Consider the following 7,054-nt stretch of genomic DNA (forward strand, 5'->3'; position numbering starts at 1 on the left):
GTCATCGTCCCTGCAGGACTACGCCCGAGAGCTAAAGGAGAGGATGGGTGCCTTCCCTGAGGTGCTGGTGAGTGCCTATCTGGTGGCCGGGATGGATAATCCTCCACCCCTAGCTGAACGGGAGGAGCTGATTTATCTGCCATTTTCCCGGTTGGTGGATCAGCTGCACTCTCGAGAGGAGCGATTACATGGCGTCTCTTCCAGCTGCCCCCGGGACTCCTCCCGTTTCAACCTGGGTACCGTCCCGGAGGACCACGTCCTGGTCACTGGGGCCGTGGGGCTCTCAGTCCCGTCCATCCCAGCATCCTCAGCCTGCGGTCCAGCTGGCGATCCAGCCGGCGATCCAGCAGGCGGTCCAGCCGGCATCCGTTTCGGTCCAGCCGGTGTTCCAGCTGGCGAACCAGCCGGTTATGCAGCTGGCACCCCAGCTGGCGATCCAGCAGGCGGTCCAGCCGGCACCCCAACCGGCACCCCAGCCGGCGATCCAGCAGGCGGTCCTGCCGACGATCCAGCCGGTCATCCAGACGGTATCTGTTTCTGCCCAGCCTGTGATCCAGCCGGCACCCCAGCCGGTCCCACCCGGCTCACGCAAGGCCCGACTGGTCTCATTTGACCCTCCCAAGTCTCCTCCCAATGTCCCACCCTTGTTTAGTGGCCCCAAGATTTTGCCTCCTATTGCCCCACCCCCCTCCCTTGTTTGTTATTTTTGCTGGCCCACCCCAATCCCCATTTTGGCCTCCTTCATGTTCCCCTTAGTCTGCTCCGTGCTTTGTCTCTGGTGTTTGTCTTTGTGCCTTTCTGTTTTGGCCCGCTGAGGTTTCACCCTTGGGGCGGGGGTTCTGTCAGGACTCTGTCCCTCCTGTTACAAGTTTTCATGCTTGCTGGACGGAGTCGTGACAGAACCATGTCTTGCGGGTTTATGTTGCATTTTGTGTGGAGACACGTGGCTTTTGTTGTCACTTTCGCCGCGTGTCATCCTGTCTTGTCTCTCAGTCCCGCCTTCCTGTCTCCCGTAATCTTACTTTGAGTGTTAATCCCAGTCACCTGCCCGTCACCTCCCGTATGTAATTATCCTTCGTTAGTCTTCCCATATATAATGCCCCTTTGTTGTCTTGACTATTTGTCAAATACTCCATGTCTATTACCTCGTGTCATTGTTCTAGTAAGTCTCAACTTGTTCTAGTTTTCACTCGTTCGCTCAAGTTTATTCCCCCACGTGGGAAGTGTTATTTTGTGTTATTTTTGAATTTTGAATTTGAATTGTTTTATGTGTTTTTGTTTAAATAAAACCTTTTTTTGTACTCTGCCGTCTGCGATTGGGTTCTGTCCTTTTGTTCTGTGACAAATTTCGTTTATTTTATTTTTTAAAGTTAATTTAGAAAAATGTTTGGAGTATGATTGTTCGTGACTGTGTGTGCGCGCAGTGCAGATTTTTTTACTTGAACTCATGACATGAATTGTTTAAATTCCTCCTTTAGCTCCTCTCCTTCTTAAGGAAAAAACCTTCCGATACGTGGGACACGATCACATGCAGACCTGTGTTACCGCGTCTCAAACGGTTTCAAAATATTAGGTTTGTCGCACATTATGCAGTGCTGCGCATACCACAGGAGTTACTGTATTTAAATAGCTCCCGTGTTACTTAAGCGGATGGGTCTGCGCAACACGCGCATGAAGTCGAACACATAATAAATCACAAACTTAACATTACTTTATTTTGTGATGAGAGAGTGTGTGTTTTTCTTGCCGTTTACCTCAAAACAGTCGCATCATAATAATGTAGTGTGCTTCGGTCCAGATCGTAAAGTGAGAACAGTATGAGTGGGGACAGTAGCGCTTGTGCACAGATGCCCGACCCTAGGAGCGTAAATGATTTGGCAGGGCTCTAGGCTCAAATTTTCGACCGCATCGCATTTAACACCGCAGTTTTACCAGTTCACTTTTTTTAAAATCGCTGTCCATATAGGCAAAATTGACTTGTAAATGATTAACTAACAATCTGGTCAACATCAAGTTCTTTATTTGAAGCACAGTTCTACAAGAAAGGTAACTTAAGTGTTGGTGCTTAAAGTGCTTCACTGAACTGAAATTTAAACTTAAACCATCTCAAGATAAATGGACCAGGGCTTGACATAACCTGGGAGGTTGATGACGTCATCACACTGTACTTGCGTCTCGGAACTTGTTGTATTTTAATACAACAGAATGCCCAATAAAGCCGTTGTTGTTTATATTCATCTATATATTTAATGTTTATGTTCATATGTGATTCGATCTGGGAAAACCCAGCACATGGTGCAAATTTATATATTACAGTTTTTTATACCAATTCAAGCCCTTTCCAAATCAGTTTTATTTTGCTCATACTTTGTGTATGTAACAAAAGTTATGGCTGAGGTCGGCTGAAGCGCTAAGATTTTCAGGAACGGAATTTGGAGGAAAACGGGTTTCAAGTTAAATGATGAAAATAAAAGCACAACAGTCCAGTATCACAAGTAAAAGTCACTTTACAGTGGTAAAAGACTTACTCTAATAACAATTTAATAAAAAAACATTTCCTAGTGTTGAAGTCTATAAAAATACTGTACAAAACCGTTTGAATAAAACGAAAGTAAGGAAAATGGTGCAGGGCACACTTATGAGAGCTCTGCCATTATCACTACACAAGGAAACTAGCAAACATTACGTACAATAACTAATAAGCAGTGAAGCAAGTTTTACGTTGTTTATCATGTTCATAGTGTCTGGATTTTTGATCATCCTTTGTATGTTTTGCGATCGGATAACTCCCGGTGCTGCAGATGGGGAGCTATGTCATCTCACGAAAACATTGTATAAAAAAACTTTGCATGCCGTAGTTTACACAGGACTGGCAGGAAATGTGCATTGATACTCCTTCATTCTTCATGTTATGTGGTTTACTTTGATAGGTGAACTGTCTTTACCGCATCCGGCTGGTTTTCCCAGATCGCATCACATATGTAGTCAGTAACAATGACGGGTGAAAACACGCACGTCCGTTCGTGAGCATATAACGCTCTAATGCACGGAAACGGGGAGTTACAAATTGCCCTCATTGTAATCCGTCAAAATGACGGACGGCCTTCAGATTTTTCCGTCACTGGTAAAAAAAATCTGTCAATGACAGAGAATTTTCGGTTAACGGGAATGATTTTGTCGTTATATATCCAAAGCATCTCACTGAGGACAATATTCATACACGACAACGATCTGGTAACATTTACTGTAACACCGGAACTGATAATTTACCTGGTCAACAGTGACTTTCTGGCTCTTTAAAACAAATTTTGGCGTCTTTCAATATGCGGTGAGGTGTCTGATAATAACAAATTTCTATGGAGTGTTTGTTAGCTAGGAAATTCATTTAAAATGTTGCATTTATAGCCTAATATTGTTCTTATCCTAAAGTATGTGTTGTGTCTGAGAGAACAGTCCCTCTTGAGAAGTTACCGGATAGAACACGGCGAGAAACAATATAGTCAGCACAAAGATATTTATTGTACTCAGCAGTTAAAAACACGTGTGGCCATGCTCTAACCACCGGAACACACCTCGTGCTATGCTAGACTTCCTTTCTATGGCCGGTTGACAGAGGCGGAACATCCCCGAGTTGCTCCAATCAGACACCTTAACATAACCGTGAACCAATAACATGTTTAAGTCTGATAACTGACATATCATTACTTGGTTACAACAATATTATTTTACTTTGGTGTACGACACCACAGCTCCTCCCGTGTAAGCATATTTCTTCTCATAACCTTATCACTTTAACCACATTGTATTACAAACACAGATTACCTTTATGTATGTTACATACAATTTCAGAACAGGTTTTTTTCTTTTTCTTTTATAAATTCAACCTCTGTGGAGCACGCCTGCTACGCACAGGACGGGTTTGTTCAGAAGGTCTTTCAGTAACTTCTACTGAAGTAGACGACGATCCTATGGCGTTATCGGCCAACAATGCAGTCTCCGTTCTTGTTGAATTAACAGTTTCATTGTCCTTTGCCATGTCCATGTCAATTTCCTCAGTGTTCCAGTGTCCTCCTTCCGGAACCAGGCATGGTTCAACAAACTCACTGTTACACATACGTGTACTATCCAACATCTGATTAACATGTCGCTTTACACAGTTTCCATTTACATCAACCATATAAGTTACTGGACCCAATACTTTTGAAATTGTACCCTTTAACTATTTCTCCCCTCCCCTGTAATTTTTAAGCAAAACCGCTTGACCAGCTGTCAAGGTTCGGACCTTACGGGGCTTGTAAGTGTTTTTAGATTGATCACACTGTATTACCTGAGAAAATTGTGGCTTGATCAGAGACAATCTGGTTCGAACTGACCTTTTTAGAAATAATTCTGCAGGTGTCTTGTGAGTAGTAGTATGAGGCGTATTGCGGTAGCTTTGACGTCACTTTCCCACGTGAACACGCCGGGACACACTCCCTTGAGTGGTAAAACTAAGGCAAAAAGGCTGCGTTCAATAGGAGGAACAAAAACCGGAATTAAAATACGCAATTATTTGCTGAAACTACAAGCAGTTTGGACTCGACGGTGATCCTTACGACTACCTTATGACTTACAAAGGAATCAGGTGTTCTTAGACACTCGAATGTTGCGCGGAATTGCGTTTACTGATATTGTAACCATTCATTTTGCCCAGTGTTTTACCACTCAAGCAGGCGCGTTCCGGCGTGTTCACGTGGGAAAGTGACGACACGTGCATACCCTCTATAGATGGTTTCATCGGACGGGAAAAGATAACTTCCGGTCTGTGTTTGTTTATTGGTCTGGCTAATAATATAATTATTTATATTTTATTTCATTTATATTAATAATCATTTATATTAATATTTTATTGCATAATAATTGTATTTAGTAAATGATTTGTTGAATTTTATTGTATGTTAATTTAATTAAATAAAGCATGTGTTGAATAGGTCATGTAACTTCGCAGTTAAAACGGAGGTAACACACACATCTTCGAAGTGTCTTTAGTTTGATCACATTTATAAAAGACAGGTACAGCTGTACGATTATTTCCGAAAATAGTCGAGCTCCTAGAGGCGTGCAGTGGGCGGAACTGAAGCACGAGCACACAATACATCATTGCATTATTCGTGCATATCTGTTGATTCACTATACGTTTGTGTTGTTTACATAATGCATGTACGTGCCAATTGCCAACAAAACACAGACATATCGTCGCCTTGGAATTATAAGGTTCTATCTGCGGTCTGAGTAGTTTTGAGATATTGAGCTTTAAAAAGATTTTCCATTTCATATAGCAAAAATGATATGGGGACAAATCTCTTTCATATATGGAAAAAGACAGAGACCCTAAATGTTTTCCAAATGTACAATATCAACATTTTCTGAAATTTGTAAATGGTTTTTTTTTTGGAACAGGTCAAACAACCTTCTGACTCTGAAAAATCACATTCTATCTTCAAAACATTAATTAAAGCAATACATTTTCAAGCAAAACAAACACTTTACTTATGGCTTTTGTCAAAACATTAAATTAGTGTATAATAATGTGTAAAAAAGGTAAGTTTACATAGTTTTTATGACACTTATTTCATATTTTAGGATGCTTTTTTCTTGTTCAAGTTAAGCATAAAAGTTCGCTAATCGTAGTATCTAAATGTTTTATCCACAGAAGGTGGGACAGGTAAAATTACTTTTTAGAGATGAGTATGGCTGAAATAACATAGTAATGTTTATTGTTGTAATTAAGACTCTTGACGTTGACTATTTGGCATTATTTGCATTATGAGAGTCTAACACAGGTATTAGGAAGCTAGCGCTGCTGGCTAGTGTTGTGTCTATAAATATAAAAATTTATCTCCTCAACAAAACAAAAAATGCTGTAGTTTGAGCTGCTCTCGTTTACAATAGTATTAATAAAACAGTCAAGCCTGAGGTTTCTTTTAAACATTGTTTTGCGTTGCACTGTTTCCTCAGATATTCCCATGTCTCTGAGAAGTCCGGTCACATGACAAAGAAAGCTGATCCTTATTGGTCCTCTTGTGTGCATTCAAAGTGCTGATTGGCTCGCAGATAGAACCTTATAGAACCAAATTATAATTCGATTTTGTAGATAATCTAACCTTTTTGTTTTCTTAAAAAAGTCCCAAAATGTACACATTTAAAAAAACACGCATGGCATAATGTAAATAAGTTGTCACAGAATAAGAATATGTGAATGACTCTATTTTGACCAAAATGTCGGATAGAACCTTATAATTCTAAGGCGACGATATGACTCAGTTTCACTTACTGTGTGCGGTTCATGTCCGGCATCTTTTAGTGTTGGGACCCCTCCATCTATCAATTTCAAATGATCTCCAAAACCAGCGTTATATCCACCGTTAATATAACATTAATTACCGAAATGCAGTGAACAATCAAAAACAGCTGAACGTCTGCATGCACATTGATGGGCATCTTTCTCTCGCTCTCGCTGGATGACGCATGGTCGTGCTTTTCCGGGAGAATTTTCCAATAAGGGACTAAGAAAAGTTGTTACGTAAAACAGAGGCTGCGTCCAAATACCCCCACTTGCGGTCTTTGCACTTGACCACTTGACTACTTTCATGACGTATTTCAGTAAAATCGCCAGTGTTATATAAACACTGTGAGAGTTAATTTGACCCTTTTTAACACTGGCAATTGCTGTGTAGTGTTCTAGTGGGCGTGAAGATCCCAAGTGAGCATGTAGTATTTCTAACCCGATGGGACACACTTAGCAAGTGCAAACATGTAATTAATGTGGTGTTTCTAATTATGTGATGAAAGCAGTTTTACAAAATACATAACTCGTACATAATACATACAATGTGCAACACTTTCCATTTTGCAACGAAATTATATGTAATATCTAATTAAATAGTCAAGTCAAGTCAGATTTGTTTTTATAGCGCTTTATTTGTATTTTATCAAAGCAGCCGTACCCAAAAAAAACAAAAACAAAAGAAAAACACATGTTAGCCAAACATAGAATAAATAAAGATATAACCTT

Source organism: Triplophysa rosa, linkage group LG11 (genome assembly GCF_024868665.1).
Source record: "Triplophysa rosa linkage group LG11, Trosa_1v2, whole genome shotgun sequence".
In the NCBI taxonomy this organism is placed as follows: domain Eukaryota; kingdom Metazoa; phylum Chordata; class Actinopteri; order Cypriniformes; family Nemacheilidae; genus Triplophysa; species Triplophysa rosa.